The sequence below is a fragment of the Lipotes vexillifer genome, unplaced genomic scaffold, assembly GCF_000442215.2.
Source record: "Lipotes vexillifer unplaced genomic scaffold, Lipotes_vexillifer_v1.1 scaffold1109, whole genome shotgun sequence".
Taxonomy (NCBI): Eukaryota; Metazoa; Chordata; class Mammalia; order Artiodactyla; family Lipotidae; genus Lipotes; species Lipotes vexillifer.
In genome coordinates, this window is record NW_006791562.1 from 363,661 (window position 1) to 383,484 (window position 19,824).

The 19,824-nt window shown below is 45.2% G+C and overlaps 1 protein-coding gene across 1 annotated transcript in view; it reads left to right on the forward strand.

Annotated features, from left to right (window-relative positions):
* Positions 1 to 12: 12 nt before the first annotated feature.
* KCNS3 (potassium voltage-gated channel modifier subfamily S member 3) overlaps positions 13 to 19,824 on the forward strand; it is a 33,590-nt gene continuing 13,778 nt past the window's right edge. Inside the window, exon 1 of the mRNA XM_007464463.1 lies at positions 13 to 159. The gene's annotated coding sequence lies outside the window, so the exon portion shown is untranslated. The remainder of the gene's footprint in view (positions 160 to 19,824) is intronic.

The following is a 19,824-nucleotide window of genomic DNA, read 5'->3' on the forward strand; positions in this document are numbered from 1 at the left end:
CCTGCCGGGCGGGACGGACAGACCGACCGACGCGGGCCGCCCGGCTCTCCTCGCCGCCGCCGCGGCGGGCGCAGGGCCGCGCGGAAAGGCCTGATCCCTGCAGCGCCGGCGGGCGGCGTCGCAGAGCGGAGCCAGCCAGAGCCGCCGGGACTCCTGCAGGTACCTGCTTGTGTCCCCTCCGCCCCCTGCGCTCGGGAGACTTCTCCGTGTGACCCCGCAACTTTCCCCGCCTTTTGCTGCCCAGCCCCGCCGTGGCCCAGGTCACGGGTGCACGACCCCGCAGGGGACTTCGCATCCTGCTGGGCGCCTGTCTCTGGCGCTGTCCATCCTCCAGTCCCCAGACCCGTCGTTGCTGGAGTCCTAAGGCTCCGCCTGTTGCGCCGGCTGTTGGCAGCCGAGACAGTGTCTGGGTGCCTCGGAAAGCCGCAGGGAGGGTGTCTAGAATCCGCTCTTGAGCGCGGGGTGGAGGACGGATGGAGGCGGGAGAATCGAGGAGCCGGGGAAAGGCGGCACTTCGCGGAGGGGCATCCCTGGGGCGTTTCCTTAGCCGGGAAGCCGTTCCTTCTCTTCCTCGAGAGGAGGCGCTTTCCTGACGAACGAACGTAAGTGCTTCCCAGGCCGCCTGCTCCGCCTTCCTCCCTGTCATTCTCCCCTCCCCTTTGCCCTGCAGCGGTGCGAGGCGCCCCGCGACAGTTGCTGGGAAGAGCGCACCCAGGGCCCTTGCTCTGGTGCCGCGCTGCGCCCAGGGACTGCCGGCGCGCTCCGGGTGCGAGCGGCTTGGGGCTTGCAGGGCCCGTGTTGAGTGGCCCGCAGACTGCGTTTGGATCAGTGGTAGCGATGGCAGTGGGAGCCTCGGGGTCGGGAACTTTCCTTTCCCGCGCCTCTCTGGGTGGCTGCCCGACTTCTGCAGGTGAATGGGCTGGCGAGCGAGGCAGACCTGCCGGCAGGGGCCGCGGCGAGGCGGGCTGGGCGCCTTTCGCATTGCAGGGATCACGCCGAACCGCCACCCGCGCCGCTTCCCCGGCTCTGCCTCTTGTCGTTTGTGCCCTTGGTGTCTCCAGCGTCTCGGCGGGGGACACTGAGCCGGTAGTCTAACTGAGGCAGCCCACGACTGGGGTGGACGGCAGCAAAGAAATACCTCCACCCGCGAGAATGGCCCTGGGGCCCTGGTCTGATGCTGGGGCGTGGTGGTGGGGTGTTTCTCCTCTCCCTCTTGGAGAGTAGACTCTTGATTTTTGTCTTTCATGTCACCCTCCGAGAGAGGAGCAGGTGAGAAAAACCGTATGGGAAACCTTCCCCTCCCTTTGCATGTATTTGCTTAAGTGATTTGCATAAGCGCTGGCTTAGAACTGTGTAGGTTACCCCTAGTTGCTCCCCTTTCTAGACTACTTGCAAATACCTGCCCAGGTAAACAGGAAGCAAGCATTTTCCTGAGCACCTGCCCGCTTGCTAAAGTCAGATGCCCTAGTGCCTCCCTCCCCACATGTCTCAGGCTGAGAGAGGGTGGCATTGATTCTGTGGTTGAACTTGGTGTACTGGGCAGGCCTCATTCTACCTCTGCTGTAAACTGCTTGAAGGCACTGATTCACTCAGAGTGTATCTACAACCAGCCCACAGTGGCTGGGCCAGTCCTTGGTCATACCCAGAGCATGGTGAAGTTTCTGCCTCCCAGTCTATTCCGGTTTTCCTCACCAGATTCGTTCCTTCTCCTGTTCTAATATTAAATTAGCCATTTCAGAACTAGGAATTGTCAATATTAGGGTAGGGAGGAGATGATACTGAAGTACTCAAGAATTCTGAAGCCAGAGCATGTTGTGAATATTTTAAGGAGACTTGCAGCATCCGTGTGGACTCAGGCTTGTGTCTGAGCCATCATTACCTGGAAAATCAGCCTGAACAAAAAAGCCATTAATGAATACAGCAAAGCTAAGGTTTTGCTGGTTAAGTGTGCGAGAGCAAATTGGGAGGTTGGAAGCCAATGCTCTGACACTTGAGTTTGCCAGCAAAGCACTAGTTAAGTTTTTTCTTCTTCCTTATTATTATTATTTTTAAAAAAGTAGGGGAAGAGTGGGCACTTCAGCCACCTCCTCTGTCTTCAGTGGATTTTGCCCTTCACTGTAATCCTTCACAGACCCTGTCTCCCTCTGTTCTACCAGAGATCTCCATCTGCCCTGTCTGGCATTTGGGGCTGGGATGTGCGTCAGCTCCGAGAGACAGCAGGCATCACAAGGGTTTTCCTCCACTTCTTTTTTTTTTCTGGCCTCGCCATGAGAGGCATGCGGGATCTTAGTTCCACAGTTCCCCAGACCAGGGATTGAACCCAGGTCCCCTGCAGTGGAAGTGCGGAGTCTTAACCACTGGACGGCCAGGGAAGCCTTCTTTCTTTCTTTCTTTCTTTTTTTTCTTTTTTTTATAGATGATATTTATTGTCTGGATTCCATATGCCAGCTATGCTGCTTGGCACTTTTCCAGGCATTATCTCATTTAATCCTCAGGACACCCCCATTGGGAAGTGCGGTTTCCCTTCTTGGTCACAGTGTTTCAGTGGGAGCCAGCAGTAGATGGAGCCCCTGCAGGGCATTCTGAGCCTGATGGGAGACCGCAGGGTGGGGCTGAGCCTGAGGTCTCACTGGCAGGCGAGGACAGCTATCCAGGGTGGGGTGAGGCAGAGGGGCAGGTGGGCGTGCTTATTGTCTCTACTGATCAAGTGTCAGGAAGGTAGATCTGCCTGGGTGCCACTTGTGTGAAAAACCTACTAGGACTGGGGACCTGTGCTCTAGCCTGATTTCTACCTGCTTATGGCTCCTTGACTCAACATAAGTCACTTTGCTTCTCTGAGCCTCAGTCTATTTAGCTGCAAGGATGTAGGCATCTGACATTGTTGTTACCCTGTACTAGGCACTATGCTGAAAGCTCTCCATGTATTAATTCACTTCATCCTGATGACAACCCTAGGAGGTAGGCTCTTTTATTATCCCATTTTAATTTAATTTTATTGGCTTAAAACAACAGAAAAATTTCTCTCACACTTCTGGAGGCTGGAAGTCCCAAATCAAGGTTACCCACAGGGGTACCCTCCCTCCAGAGGTTCTGTGGGCAATCTGTTCTTTGCCTATTCTAGCTTTTGGTGGCTCCGGGCATTCCTTGGCTTATGGCTACATAACTCTGACCTCTGCCTCCATGAATTAACCTATTGTAGATGAGAAAAAAGAGACAAATGAGTATCGTGTGCAAAGTCACATAATGAGGATGATGTAAAGCCAGGATTCTATCCCTGGCAATCTGGCTGTGGAACCACTGTGAGATTCTGTCCTTTTTGTTTATCCCTATAGCCCTGACAGTGTGCCCTGTGCTTAATAGGACTCAGACTGGGCTTGTTGAATGGTGACAGGGAGAGGTGGCTTGCTGTTACCAAGCGACTTTTTGGCCCCCTGTCTCCCCTTGGAAAGAAACTTGAAAACTATGCAAGAAAAATGTTCTTTTTTCTTTTGCCAAAGTTATCCTCTTTCCAATGGAATTCTGCCCAGCTAGTTGGGAAGAAAGGAGACAGATCATAAAGATTGTGGGCCAAGTCCACCATCTTTGTGTCTCACAAAGGAGGGCAGTGGATGTGCCCTCTGGGGTCCTTGGAGGTGGTGGAGTCTGAATTTCATCGTGAAGCTGGCTTTTAGTTATTGCTCTTGGCTAGTCAGGGTGCTTAGTTGGAGCAGGGAAGGAGAAGAAAGTACTTTTTACTGTTGTCATTTTATTTTGCATTCAGTGACAGGGTAGGTGAAACTCGGAGAGAAATCCCAATTGCGATGAGCACATCAATGACGTTTAGGATGTGCAGTCAAATGTAGAAGCTGATTCAGAAGAATTTCCATCCTTGTTTTCCTTTATCATTTCTTTAGATCACCCTCTGCAACTTTGCAACACACACACCTACCCCTCATAAAAGTAAACTCTTCTTGCTAAGCTATAAGTAGTTCCTAGATTAAGTTGTAGTGTTTTTCTTTGTGGGCAAGGGGGTCTTGCTCTTTCTGGAATCCTGAGGAGCCTTGCATCATGGTGGGTTTTTTGTTTTTTTTTTCAGAAGCTTTTCCAGCACATTTCTGCTTACTTCCTGTTGGTCAGAATTGTGTAAGAGGCAGAGAAAGCAAGCAGCTTTTTTAAAAAAATTATTTTTTTTAACTTTTTATTTTATACTGGAGTATAGCTGATTAACACTGTTGTGTTAGTTTCAGGTGTACAGCGAAGTGATTCAGTTATGCATATATATGTATCTCTTCTTTTTCAAATTCTTTTCCCATTTAGGTTGCTACATAATATTGAGCAGAGTTCCTTGTTGCACCATGGTTTGCTTGGAGTAGATACCTTATAAAATTGTCTTTAAGTGCACAAGCGTTGAATGATAAAGGCCCAAGCCCCCCTTTTAGGCAGTAACGTTACAGAACAGCAGTTAATGTTGACAGCAGCTGGCTACAGTGTGCTTGCCGAAGTTCCCATCGAATGAAGCATCCTGCTGGGGTCCTGAGCAGATCAGCTGAGCTCAACTGAGCACCCAGCAGATGCTCACCAATGTTGACTTAATGATTAACTTCTGTGGTCTTGTATATGTCCTCGTTACATATACAATTATGCACAAGCATTTATCCAACAAGTATTTGAGTACTTACCCCATATTATGTACAAGGCTGGGGCTGGGTAGGAGACAGACGTTAAACAAATAAATGCAAACATCTGAGCAGTGGCAAATGTTCTAAAGAACTTCATCCGGGAGAGTAGCAAGGGTGGGAGGGTGCTAGTTTAGATGCGGGAGCTGGGAAGACCTTTCTGAGGAAGAGACGTCTCCTTCTGAGGGATAGAGAAGAGTTTATCACATGAAAAGGCAGAGAAAAAGATTTCTGGGCTGCACGGTGTGAGGATTCTAAGGCAGGAATGAGGATTGATAGTTGGAGGAACTCCAGGAGAACTGGCCGGGGCACTGGAAGAGGAGGGCAAGGGCCAGATCACGCTGTGTGCTTTGAGCCAAGTTCAGGACCTTAGAGTTTATCCCGAGGGCTCCGAGAAAGAGCTAATGGAGTAGCGGCAGGGGAGTGTCAGCTTATGTTTCTAGAAGATCACCTGTGAAGGCTGTGAAAACGATATTAAAGAAGAAAAGATTAGAGAGGTTCCAGCATGGCAGTTGGGAGCCTAGTTAGAGGCGTGCTGGGGATGTGGAACCTCAAGCCAGGTTGGACTGAGCGAGAACGAATGGGGGGTGAGGAAGTGGTACAGGTACAGGTTGATTATGAAACAAAACAGAGACAGGGTGAGTGCAGGGGAGGGTTTGCATTTATGTCCGTCTATGTGGAAGGCGACCGCGGCTGATGTTAGGGAGCTGAGTCCAGGTCCTCGATAAACCAACACATACCCATCTCTGTATGTGGGGTTACGTGGTACGTACTAGCACTTCTAGAAGGTTAGACATTTGTCTGACTCTGTCTCCAATTGCTGGGTAAGTTTAAGCGTATCACTTGTCCTTCCCTGTTTTTTTTTTTTTCCCCACAGCCTGGAAATGTTATGATTAAAAAACTAGATAATCTTTCTATGAGTATTCTTCTTCCATAATGTCATTTATATGTGTTAATTTGGATTGTTTATATAAATTGAATTAGGAGATCTGGGAGTGGGTATGTGGGAACATTTGTGGCGAGGTTCTAAGCATTTGGTCCTTGATGATCACCGGTAAGCTGCTTTCGAATTGCCTTAAATGGAGAGAAATCAGTGATCAGCGTGGTGGTGAGGAGATGCAAGCCTCTCCAAGATGTATGGGGGCGAGGCCCAATGGGGAGCCTGAGGCATGGCTAGAGGCCAGTTTTCTGTGTTTCAGTGGAATCCTCCTTTACCAGGTCTTCCTCGTCACAGGAGACTCTTCCTCTTTACACTGGTATCTTGTAAAAAGATGCAAGAGAGCAACATATGGTCCGTCATCTGGGAGCCCATGTTTAGTGGAACATGTTGGCCTAAAGATCAATAAGGAACATCACAGATAGCCTGATGGAGTCTTGAAGGAGCGGTGGGGTTCCCAGTGACCCATTTATACTTGTAAGGAGAGCATAAACGGGACCATATAATTGAAAATTACTCCAAACATTGGTTCAGAGGCCTTTTGAAGACTTCTTTCAGTAATGGTGACTTATATCCTGACAAATAATTAGTGTGTTGAGATAAAAGGATATCAGCAGACTAGCATTTTGGGCTTGAACATGTTTATATTTTTTTACTTACATTCTTCTATGAACTGGTTTGGCTTTCCTAAGCCCTGAGTGGCCTGCCAAAGTGAACCTAAAATCATCTCCTGTGATTTACTTAAGGTAAAGAGTTTATTTGGCTAAAGAGATGGGAGATCTCCGTGGTTAAAGATCGTGGTTTGCAGATTTGGACACGTCTGGGTTCTGGCAAAAGTATTTCAGCACTTTTGTCATCGAGGTCAGTAAATCATACCTCTGGGTAGTGTTTTCTTGTGGGTTTTTAAGATCCCAGTTTTCTAAGCGTGGAACCCTCATGAGGCCACTGACATTAGACCTCTGCCCGGCCTCCATCTCTTGGTCATGAGCTGTTTTTGCCTGGCCAAGATATAGCCCCTAGGCTGTTTCAAGGTTGAGCCTTCTTGGTGAAGCTTGTCTTCTCTGTGCTAAATGTGTAAATAAAGGTGTCATATGTGACAGTGTTTATCTATCTATCTATCTATCTGTCTATCTATCTACCTATCATCTATGCTGAGGTGCAAAACGATATCAATATCCCCATACATTATCATCTCCTTAAATCACAAATCCTACCGTGTAGGCTCTCCAAATACGCAAAAATAGGAATCTTATGAAAGTTCATATGTGGCCTGAGAGCTTCACCTTTGAGCAGTTTCCACAGGCTTCTGGATCTAAATAGAAATCAAATGTCAGAATGGTGCCTCCTTTTGGTGATGAGCACTGAGTTCTCTTTTCCCAGCTCCTCCAGACTTAAAATGTGGAAGGTGCAGCACACTTTGCCTTCTCATCTTGTGTCTTTTATATGGCACTTTGAAGTAGAGAGTATCCAGTAGGATGTACAGTTATATAATGTGGCCCTAAACTCCCCTGGCTTTGCTTTTTTACCAGTTGCTCCTATCACCCATATCAACAGTTGCACGCCAGCAAGCCCTGTTTTACAATCCTTCATTTGTAAGTTAGTGTCAGCAATTCGGAAATAATTCCCACTTAAGCGTTATTAGGCAACAGGGTTAGGTTTCAGAGTGCCCCACGAATGCAGAATTAAGTCCTAAGGAGTGGGGCAGTAGATGGCTTTGAGTAGTGGATGTGCAAGACTGTGTGGTGTAGACGGGAGGGGATGGAGCTCTGTGTCCTGGGGACAGGGTCCTGCCCCACACGCCCATCTTCTCAGACGCACAGCCTAGAGCAGGAAGGGTGCCTGTTAGTGTGGGCCGCTTAGCTGATTGGGCAAAATAGACAAATCCACAAAAAAGTACCGTATCGGGTACAGAGTTTCAGTTTTGCAAGGTGAATGGTTGCACAACATCATGAATGCATTTAATACCATTGAACTGTACACTTCAAAATGGTTGAGATGGTAAAAAATTTGGAAGGAGAAATTGAGATTCCAGTGCTACGAAATAACGTTTTCAAGTGTTTTTCTCTCAGGACTTTACATGCTTAAAAGTTATTGAGAACCCCCCAAGAGCTTTTGTTAATGTGGGTTATATCTGTCAATATTTATATTAGAAATGAAAATAGATGCGTTTCAAAGTATTTAATTATTAATTCATTAAAAACAACACTAATCATCTCATAACATGTTAACATAAATGGCATATTTTAATGAAAAGTAACTAGCTTTTTTTTTTTTTTTTTTTTTTTTTGGGGGTCCGCGGGCCTCTCACTGTTGCGGCCTCTCCCGTTGCGGAGCACAGGCTCCAGACGCGCAGGCTCAGCGGCCACTGGGCTCATGGGCCCAGCGGCTCCGCGGCACGTGGGATCTTCCCGGACCGGGGCACGAGCCCGCGTCCCCTGCATCGGCAGGCGGACTCTCAACCACTGCGCCACCAGGGAAGCCCAGTAACTAGCTTTTTTAAACAACAAAATTATGAGTGGCATTGTTTTACACTTTTACAAATTTATTTACTGTCCGGATTAATAGAACACAATGGAATTCTCAGAGTTGCTTCTCTATTGTCTGTTGTTTTCAAACATCATACATCCTCTGGAAAGCTCCATAGGACACTTGTGAGAGAATGAGAAACGGGAAAATAACATCTTAGTTTATTATGAAAATAGTTTTGACCTCATGAATACTTTAAAGGATCTTAGGAACCTCAGAGTTTCCTGACCACACTTTGAGAACTACTGCTATAGAATAAATCTCCAGCCAAGTTAATTTTTGGTTGTGTTATATGTTTTAGTCTCTTTTCCTCTAATATTATCTGAATTTGAACTTTAGCAATTCCATATATTGCTTATCTATGATTTCAAATGAAAGAACTAGGTGGCTCCTTAAAAAAAAGAACTATCGTATCATTTGTTTTTCTCAAGCATGCATTTTTATTTACTATGGAATGAGGACTTCCTTCCAACATCTCAGAAGGAAAGTCTGCACCCCTCCAGAGGCTGTGCTGAAAGCTGTCCCTGGGGCTCTGTCCTACTGTCACATGTTACTGCTGCGCTCACTGGAGGGCTTGGGGGCTCTCCTTTTCTTCCTTCCTGTTCTATCCCACCTCATTCTGCACTGTATGGAGAACTTGGAAACTCAGAGAGAGGCGAGCACACATAGGATGTAGATTGGAGAAAGGAGAGGTGTGAAAATTTATTTTAATACGTCAAATTGAAAACTTTCTGACTTGCATCACAGGGGATCTCATTATTTTATAAGGTTTTCATATTGATAAAGTATGGAATTAGTCATAGCGGATAGTTCTGGGCAAAGCATGGTGAAGCAAAATCATCCTCTCAGGATGGTTTTCAGGAGCTGGATGTGGATGTTTGTGAAGCATACAAACATTTTTTCTCCCTTCCAAATAATGGATTAGGTGTTCTATAAACCATCATATTTATTAGGTGCTATATAAGCCATCATATTTATTAGGTGCTCTATAAGCCAACATCATATTTAAAATGTTAAGTGAAACTTCTTTTTGCACACCATGAAATAAATCGTCACTGTGGCAACTTACTACAGCAACAGACATTTGGCTGTTTCAGAGTTTTGTTGTAAACATGCTGAGGATTTATGATTTGGCAAAATCTGTGACTCCTAGCAGCAATAAATACTTTTCTACAATCCTTTGGAAAGACCATAATGTGTCAGGTGTGCAGACTAGGTAGAAACAATAGCTTGGTCAGGCGTTCTCATCCTGTTGTCCTGGAGGCTCCAGGAAAGACTGTATGATGTGAAGGCCCCTTCCAAGCAGCCTTCGCCACTCTTTTGAGCGGGAAAATCCTTGTCTTTACTCTCATGCAGAACATTAATTTAGTTATGCTTCCACCAAACATCTCTCCCACTTCTCTGCTGTGTATTGGACGCTGATACCACTGTGTATTGGTGATATTGCTTACAAATCTGGTTCGGTTCTGCAAGCATGGAGGGTGGTACCTATGTAGTGTGAGATGTGTATGTGGGCGCGTGTGCACGTGCGCACACGTGTAGTACCTCAAAGGGGAGTGTCCTGGAAGAGGTGACATTGGAGCTGATTTCTTGAAGACAAAACTGGAGCCAGCTGGAAAAGAAGGGAACAGAGGGAACAGCTTCAATGAGAAAGAGAGTGAACCGTAAGGTTGGGGATGGGAAAGAATCTGATGGGGCTGAGGCAGAGGGGTTGGAAGTAGATTGGGAGACGCAGCCGTCAGAGAGGCAGGCAGGGATGTTCTTGCTTTGACATCAGTGGAGGAGTCTGAACTCTATCCCAAACGCACTGGGGAGCCACTGAAGCTTTATCTAAACGACACGTTCTGACTTGTAGTTTAGAAAAGTCTCTCTGGCTGCCTGCGGAGGCGGAAGGGGTGTCAGTGAGAAGGGGGGGCAAGATGCTGTCACTGACTCGTCTACTAGTGGGATTTGGGTGCATTAGAGCGGGGCCTCTATCACCCAGGTAGTTAGTTTGACCTGTTCCTTAGACTTCTACATTCTTTATCTTTATATTTTAAGGTCAAGAATAGAGATCTCTCTGGGAAGGTTGAATGGAATTTTTGGCCACACATCTGCTTCCACTTCCTGCAGCCCCATAATTTCCTTTGGGTAATTATTCCTCCCTGTTTGAACGTTGTTTTGGTGGGATGGTAAGTGTTAAGGATTTCCCTGTCCAGCCATTGGGTGGGCAGGTGACGTTGCCCAGCCTATCAGGTGCTCTGTCAGTGGAGGGACTGGAGGACGGAAGAGTCCACTGACGTGTTCCTTGCTCTGCCTAACCAGACGTCTTCTTCTATCAGTTGTTTCTGTTTCCATGTCCTTCAGAAGTGCCCTGGCTCCTGTCTGTTGCCAGGTGTGGCTCTTCAGACTTCTCTTTGGTCCTGAGAGCTTCAGATAGCCTTCTGACTGACGCACATTGGATTTGCTAGTGAGCCACCTGGTTGTTGTTTGTATCCAAAGGGCCTCCGGTGACGTGGGAAGTGTCCGAAGGCCTTACTTCACACCAGAGCATGAAGACTCATCTCATGGCCTTTTCTACTGGTTTTGAAAGGGGAACAGGGCAAACACAGGATGGTGTTTGCTGAAAGGGGACGAGGGAAGTACAATGAACGTTGCGGGCCTCCCAATGTCGCCGCAGGTGATCCTGGCTGCAGGTGTGTCTACCTGGGCGTGTGTGTGTGCTTGTGTGAAAATAGCATCAAAGAGATGGGGCGACCGCTGTGTATTTAGAATTTCAGTTCTTACTCAGATGACACTCAGGGCTCTGGCAATATACTTATATAAATAAAGTATTGGGTACTGCTCGAAATGTGATATACATAATAACTCATTTGTTTCTCATCATTAATACTTTGAGGTAGGTATTATTTTATCTTATATTTCTTGTTCATCTATCTATCTATTTATCTATCTATCTATCTAATCTATGTATCTAGCAACAGATAAGGAAACATCAATGAGAGATTTTAATAATTTACCCAAGTCATAGAACTAGAAAGTGGCAGAATTGGAATTCAAATCAAGTCAGGCTAAGTACAGAGTCTATGCTCTTGCCTATGAATTTGAACCTTAGCTTTAGAGACTATCTACAGTCAGGAAGACTGTACATACTTTGTTGAGAAAAGTGCACAAAAAAATTGTGACCCTCATATTGAACACCTGTGCTCTATACAATGACCTTTGAAGATGTTTTGTAGCTTTTCATAGAAAGAACATGAGATGATAAAGGTTACGTGTATTCTTCCCACACTTATCTAGGGATATAGGATAAAAGTGAAGTTTGCTGTAAGTACGTGAGCCTGGTGTGTGAGGACAGACAGCCAGCTTACCCACACGGGCCTCACTCGGGGAGCCAGGCTTGGGCCCAGGGATTGCCATCTCCCATGTGGACTTAACCATTCTGAACCTCAATTTCCTCATCTGTAAATGGTGGATTATAATAATGCCTGCCTCTTTGGGTGGATCTGGGGATGAAAGAAGATCATTCATTCATCCATGGTTTCTTGCTGGGCATTAAGGATGCAAAAATTAAGAAAAAATAGGCCCTGCCTTTGAAGAGCTCCCAGGATCATGGTGGAGGCTTCGAGGAAATTGTTCTACTGCAGCTCAGCAAGCTATATACTCAGATGGAGGCAGATACTGGCGGATGGGGGATGGGGGGACCTGGTTTTAGGGTAGGGAGAGGTCAGGGGTCAGGGCTTGGTTTTGAAGAATATGATAGAGAATATGAGTCTTGAAGGGCATTCTGAGCAAACAAGTAAGAAGTTAGGGGCACTTGTGGAGAATTTCAAGTAATTCTTTACAGTTCTAGAGTCTGAGTTGGGTTGTGACAGGTGAGGATAATGGATGAGGAATGATAATAATACTGACAGCTAACATTTAATTGAGCATTAACTATGTACCAAGCACAGAGAGCTTTCTTTGTATTATCTCATTTTTAGTCCTTGTCACTGCCCGATGTGCTATGTGATATTTTGTAGCCATGTTTCACAAATGAGGAAATTGAGGCTCAGAGAACTTAAATGACTTGCCCAAGTCACATGGTTAGTGAGTGGCGGAGCTGGGATTGAGACTCAAGCAGTCTGGATCCAGAGTTTATCCTGAAGGCCAAGGGAGCCATCAAGCACATTAAGGTTGTGCATTTTAGAAGGTAACTTTAGCTTGGATTGAAGAATGAATTTGAGAGTAGGGAATGGGGACAGGCCTAAGGCAGGGAGGACGGTCAGAAGTCTATGGAGTAAACCATGGAAAAATACCCAGTGTCTGAATTAAAGCAGAGGCAGGAGAGAGAGAGGGGAAGGAAAGGGACTTGAGAGATATTTGGGAGCAGAGGATGAAAGGAAAGTGTGGACGTGTTTATTTCAAGGTCCCATTAGGACAGTTGAATGGATACATCCAGTAGGCAGTTCCATGAGTCCACAATGTAGGAGGAAGCTTAGGGCTGGAGATCCACACCTGACCTCTGGAGTTCGGTGAAATTTTCAGGGCGAAGAATTGCGGGATGAGGAAGTATCCACGGGGTGGGGAGGTGACACAGACTTGAGACCTGCAGATTGTATCCAGGCTACAGATCTGTTTGATTTGGCTTACAGTATTAAAACATTAACAACAAAGTTGCTAGCAGTGAAAAAGTTGGGAAAATTCCCATAAAAATAAGATTTGTGGGCATTCTTGACAGTGTGGGGCAGTCTGGCCACCTGATGCTCACAGATAAGGGACAGTGGTCCTGTTTTGGCAGGGCTGGTGCTCTCCAGCTTGTCACAATGGCCAGGTGACCTCCTTTCTCATTTTGGGCACCTGCTGAGCCCCTGCAGGTATTTTATTTTGTGACCTCAGATTTAAGATTTGGGAAGAGGAAGCAGAGTTTCATAGGAAACCAAGAATAAGTAGCCAGACAAGTGGCGTCAGTGAACGGCAGGGGCCGCGAGGTCAGCAGTGACAGATGCCTCGGACGAATGAGTCACGCACAGCCGGGTTTGGTCACCTGAAGATGCCTTTAGCAAAAAACACTTAGTGCGGAGTTAGGGTAGATATTGTAGCAGAAGAAGGAAGGATGAGTGTGGAAAATGTTTTCAAGCAGCTGTGTTGCAAAGAGGAATTTGGGGTTTGGGAGATTTTATTTTGTGTTATTTTTTGATATGTGAATGCCTTCAGCCTATCTATATAAGGACGTATGTGATATAAAATAGTACTTTCTTCATTTACCCTTGACTTACATTTTATAACTACAAGGAATCCAGTCTTGGCTTTGGTTGTTTAGCAGATTATCCTACAAGAAAAAGGTTGTTCTTATTAAAACTACCTGCTCCCAGGGTATAGGATGGCGTGAGGTACTTTGTATGCCTATGAAGACGACCCTGTGAACTTCCTATTTTACCAGCATTAAATGCAGTTTTCTGATATGTAAGCAGCAGTGCCTTTAGAGGGGTAATTCTACATTTTAACAACAGCAAGTTAAGTCAAGCCGTGGCCATGTGGTGATTTATAACCTGCATTTACTTAGGCCTTTGTAAGCTGTCCATTTCCTTTTTTATCATTTGCCAGGTGGAATCTGTGTGGTGATCGTATCAACCAGCATCCCTTCTATTTCAGTCTGGGTTTGTGTGCTTTTATTGGTTTTATGCCATATGCCAATTTTTCCATTTACTTTTTTTGTATTTGTTATGCTATAGCTTGATCTAACTTATTGTGTGTGTGTGTGTGTGTGTGTGTGTGTGTGTGTGTGTGTTGGAACTATCTTGTCTTTGATGTAAAACTCTTTTTATTAAGGAAAAGAATGTATCTCCCTTCTGCAGTGGCTGATAAATAAGGTACTTTTCCTCTGTGGTGGCCACAATTTCAAACTCACATCTGCTATGATTTTTCTTTTCTCCCAGTAGTGCAGTGGGCAAGAAAGACTTTAAAATTCGACATGGGATGGAAGCAGCCAGTAGCCAAGCTATGTGATAAATGTAAACCAACGAATTGATTATCAGTCAACTCAACATGTAATTTTTAAGACCCTCATACGTGTCATGTGAGGTTCAAGGCACTGGGGGATACAGTGATGCATAAGGCAAGTTTCTGCTTTCATGGAGCTCATATCCAAGTGGGGAAACAAACTATAAATAAAATAAAGAAACAAAGCATATGTCTCTATGTGTATTTTAGGGATTAACAAATGCTAAGGGGAAAAAATAAAGTAAGGAAGGGGGCTTGGAGTTTCATCGAGGGATATTTTAGATAGGGTAACCAAGGAAGGCATCACTGAGAAGCTATCATTTGACTAAAGACCTGAGAGAAGTGAGGAAGGAGCCATGCAATCACCTGGAGAGAGAGCGTTCTAGGCACAGAGATCAGCCAGTGCAAAGGCCCTGAGGCAGGAATGTGCCTCACTTGGCATGATTAAGGACTGTTACAGAGACCAGTATGGGAATGAAAGAGAGTGAGAGGAGTAGAAGATGAAATCAGATGTCAGGTGGGGGAGGGGGGATTTTACTCTGAGTAACGTGGAAGCCACTGCTGGGTTGAACACAGGAGCAAAGTGAAGTGACTTACATTTTGACAGGATCTCCAGCTAAGGCATTCTCAACTCTTTTTGTGCCACGGACCCCTTTGGTAGTCTGGGAAGCCTATGGACCACTTTTCAGAATAGCATTTTTAAATGCAAAAAAAAAAAGTCACAAGGTAAAAAGAATCCAATTGTATGCAAATACAGTTATCAAAATACTAAGACCAATTTATGACTTAGCAATACAGGTATATGTTCTTCTTTATTAACTCATTAAAGATGATCTAGCCATTTCAGATCACTGCAGTTCCTGGTGCACTGCTCTACCTGGTGGCAGCCTCTAATTTTTCAGATGTTCTAGAACAGTGATAACTCCAAGAGGGTTTTTTTTTTTTTTTTTTTAATTTTTCTGACTGGTTCATTGTGGCTGAATAGTTCAGGAGACCTGGGGTGTGGTCCCTCTGTTTCAGCAGATTCTCTGTATTGGCCACATGCAATCCATTTCCCTTCCACAGAGACACCACTCACCTGGGTAACTCCTGGCTCACAAAGGTGTGGACGGTACAGGCAGAATTCTTCATATTCTAAGAAGAAAGAATCTATTTAAATATGCCCAGGGAATTCCCTGGCACTCCGGTGGTTAGGACTCTGAGCTTCCACTGCAGGGGGCCTGGGTTTGATCCCTGGTTGGGGAACTAAGATCCCACAAGCCACAGGGCATGGCCAAGAAAAAAAAAAAGTTAAGCTAAATAAATAAATAAATAAATAGCCCACGTCATAGGGCTATATCTTGGCCAAACTCACCCATTTTCCGCTCTCTGAACCTACCACAAGCTTTTTAGCCTCCATGTCTTTGCACGTGTTCTTTCCTCTGCTTGGAGAACAGCCTTACGCTTACCTGTCTGCTTTACTTGTTCACATCTGACCTGACTCTCAGGGCTCAGCTCTGATACACCTGGTTATGTAGTTGTCCTTCCTTCCCTATCTGAGGAGGACCCTTTACTTCCTCTGAACTGCAGCACCTTTTTGGTACCTCCCCTAGTGTTCATATTCTGCCTTGGGTTGCAGTTGTTGATTTACCTATTTACCGTCCTCCAAGCTCTTCTAAGCTGCTGTAAGCTCTGAGGGCAAGAGCCATGTTGTGTTTTGTTCTCCGTAGTTCCCAGGACAGGGCCTGCCCTAAAGCAGACGGGAATGAACAGAGAAGCTTATGATTCCTACAAATGACGGGACAGCACGTCGGCAGAGGGTTCTCTTTCACTCAGATCTGGAAGTTCACTTAATGTCTATCCCACTCCCTTTCCTCCCTTCCCAAATACTGACCAAGGCTGCTTATGACCTTTTGTGTTCTCAGGTAGAAACAGCTCTTTTCCTAAGTGTTTTGTAATACTTGTAAAGAAATTTGCACAATGTTGGAGGTATAGAGTAGAAGGAAAAAAATCACCCAAATTCCGTCATCCAGAGAGAATACATTTCACATTTTGGTGCATATTCTTACAGATTTTTTTTTTCATTTTATAAAGTCAGACATAGTTTATAAAGATCAGAATCATGACACTATTGTATTATAATTATTTTCTTCTTTTCCTTAGCATACTGTGACTATCTATTCATGAATCTATGGGCAGTGGAGCACAGTGGATAAGAGAAGAGCTTTAGAGCATTATTGTTTGAGTTCAAACCATGAAACTATCACTGAAGAGCTGTTGACCCTGGAGAGTTAGTTAACTTCTCTATTTACCAGTTTCTCTGTCTGTAAAATGGATCCAATAAAAATATTACTTGTACCAGTGTTGTGAGATTAAGTGGCTTCAGGCATGCAAACACTTAGAGCGGGGCCTGACTCGGTACGTGGAGCTGTTATTATCATGTGAGTGTTTTTAATGGCCACAGAGTATTCCATTGCATGGCTACCTCCTAATCTATTTAACCATTCTCTTACTGATGGACTTTTAGGTTGCCTTTGACTTTTTACTCTTATGAATAATTAACGATGCAGTGAACATCCTTATATCTACATCTTTGGACACATGTCTGATTTATTTCCTCAGGATACATTCCAAAATGTGAAACTGTGGGATTTTGTGACACACATTACTAGTGTCCTCCGGAAGGTTTCCTTTAACCGACTGCTACTGCTACTGTCATTGCATGATAGGTTTTTTTTCCCTGCACCCCCCAGAACTGTTTGCTTTCAGTTGCTTATTTTATCACTGTGTTAGTGTAGATGTTTGATGCATCAGCCATTGAAAACGTGGGGACAGACAAGCTCAAGCACAGAGTCTAAAACCCCCGGGTGAGCTGATTTGCCTGTTTCCTGGCTGCAGGCTGAGCCCCTGTATTTAGTCAGCCACAAAGCAGGGGGACTCCTGCAAGGTGGAGGGAACCAGGGTATTCCTTCCTGGGACAAGTGAAATGGTGGCAGTCCTGGAAGACCATGCAAAAGTCAGTGGCTGTGTGGTTCTGCTTTTTCTTATGAGGTGCTCACCCTTCCACAGGGCTTTCTTTCTGTGGATTGTCTTTGGAGGTGACTCAGCAGCAGCCTGCTCCCTGCCTCTGTTCCCCAGGGGAGGTTGTCTAGGAATAGAACCCGAGAAGAGGACAGTGGTGTTTAGTTACCTGTGCTTCCAGCCCTTGGGATTTCTGGGGATATTGCATTCACTCATTCTGGATGGCCAAGAGAAATATAATTTATATTAACCTTTCAAATGTCATTTAGAGGCCTTGCTTTAGAAAGCACTTACTGGTTTGCTCTCCGAAGACCAGAACACCTATCAATTTATTTTTAATTCCTGAGTATGTTAGACCCTGGGAAGTTATCATTTTCTTCTTGGGACAGAGCAAAATAAAGGGAAAAAACATCATTGTTAATTCAAGGATTTTTCATATTAACTTAAGGTACTTCTTGAAATTTGATAGTTTGGAAAAACTAAGTCATTTGGAGATATTCTTAGTAATCTACTTTCTGAATCAACTAGACAGTGTTGTATTATTCTGATTGCTTTATAGGATTTAAATATAAACATAATTTACTGGCACATTAAATTCCATTATGGTGGCCTGATTGTGATATTTTAATTTTATTTAAGCAAAACCCTGGACCACACTTCTCACTAGTGAAGCAAGGTAGAGGTGAGGTCAAATTTCACCTTTTCTTATTATTTGTATTATCTCATTACTCTTTGATTTTATTGAAAATTGGTCTGTGGATGATGAATAGGGGCGAGACTACAAAACTGATATATATTTGCATCTTTTCCTGGAATATCAGTGAGATTTGGTTAGGAGTGGGTGTGGCCAGCCAGAGCACCATGCCCCACAGGAAGTAGGGCATGTGCCCTACACATCTCTGTAGATGTGCCCCACACATCTTTGAAACTATATTACTGCACGGGCCCTGTGTGTTATTCTGGCACTAAAAACATTAGCAAACATAAGACAGACTCTCAGAGAAAATCACTAACCTTTACTCCTGACTCACGTTGTGTGAAGCATGCTTTGAGTTTCAACAAAAGGTTAACCTTGCTTTTATCTTTCCTCATTTGCAAAGTTTTGCTTGTCTGACACCAGACATGCCAGGACTGAACTCTAAAAGAATAAGTGTTTGGGGGAAATTTCCCCAGCCCTTCTCAGCAGCTAAAGTATTAGTACTATCTGTCATTCTGACCTTTCTGAACTTCCAGATTCCAGATAGGTGTCTGAGGTTTTTTTCACTCTGCTCGTTGAGCAGTGGTTCACCACTGGGGATGATTTTGTTCTCGAGGGGACATTTGGCAGTATCTAGAGACATTTTGGTTGTCACACCATGGGGGGTTGGGAGGAGGTGTACTGCTGTCATCTAGTGGGTAGAGTAGAGGCCAGGTATGCTGCTCAACAGTGCATAGGACAGCCCCCAGGAAAAATAATTATCTGGCCTCAAAATGTCTATAGCGCTGAGGCCGAGGATCCCTGCTGTAGGAGTTTGCAAGGTCAGGATGTCTCCAGAGGAGCTAGCTGGTTGTCAGGAGGGTGCATCAAGGTGTCATTTACCTGGTAACCTTATCATGGATTGGGGTCGGCTCTCTCTCAGACTTGCAACTTCAGAAACTCACTTTCAGATGTCCCAGAGCTGATTAAACTCTAGGAGGCTGACTTGAATAGAAACCCCCAGGAAGGTGAGTAAATAACCTTCTTTTTGCCTTATTAAATTCCACTAATAAATAGAACTGGTGGACAGAGTGGACGCTTGTGTTGGCTGCATAGCTCATATGCTGTCTGTTGGCAAGGAGCCTGGGAAATGAAATTGCTAGCGGGTGCCTCAGGGAGCCTGGAATCAGAACAAGGGGAGATTTTGGGGTATCTAGTGATACCTGAAACTCTGAGGTCTTAAACCTCCACTCAAGATGTATCACATCAGTGTTGGAGATGCCGTGTCTTCCTTTAGGAAGTGCTGGAATGGGTCTTGGCAAAACCCGTTTTGATCTTTTACACTTTTCCTCCTCTGTTTCCGTTGCTGACCCACTGCCTTTCATTATCCATATTGATTCTTTTAATTAATTTACTTTTTAGTCTTGTTGGCTTGGGGGAGAGGAATTGCTTCAATAAAAACGTGTCAAGCATCATTGGGTATAACATCATTTGAAGATTGATATTAGGACTCTGTCCCTAAATGGAGGCTTCTCAGTCTACTGGGTGGCACCGGGGTGACAACATTTCAGAAGAATGTGAGCAGGGCCATGACGGGTGCTCTCAGGATTCTCTGCAAGTACAGAGGACACAGACCTAGGCTGCAGTGTCACTTGGAGTGTCTGCTTTGAGCTCTCAGGCACTGATTTTAGAGTTTAAATTTGGGAGAGCAACCTTATCCCTGTGATTCTGAGTCCTGGGAGAGGGACTGAGGGCATTATTATCACTCCTGTGTACTGTCTGCTTGTTCGTTTGATTTTCCTCGTTCTGTTCCAAGATTGGATGTCAGGCCTCAGGATGATGAAAGAGTCCGACGTGCCACTTAATCTTCACCTCTTCCCTCTCAGGATTGGAGGCAGTCATCTTGTTCATTTTTGAAGGCTGTAGTCAACCCACCAAGAAATACAGCCAGACTAGAGGGGAGTCCATGGATGCCGCAGAGGGTCTCCCTTTGTCCTAGGACGAGAGGAATTATGCAGCGGCTAGCAGTACTTGAGTGAGCTCGATGTGTTTTGCCAGGATCCTGCTGA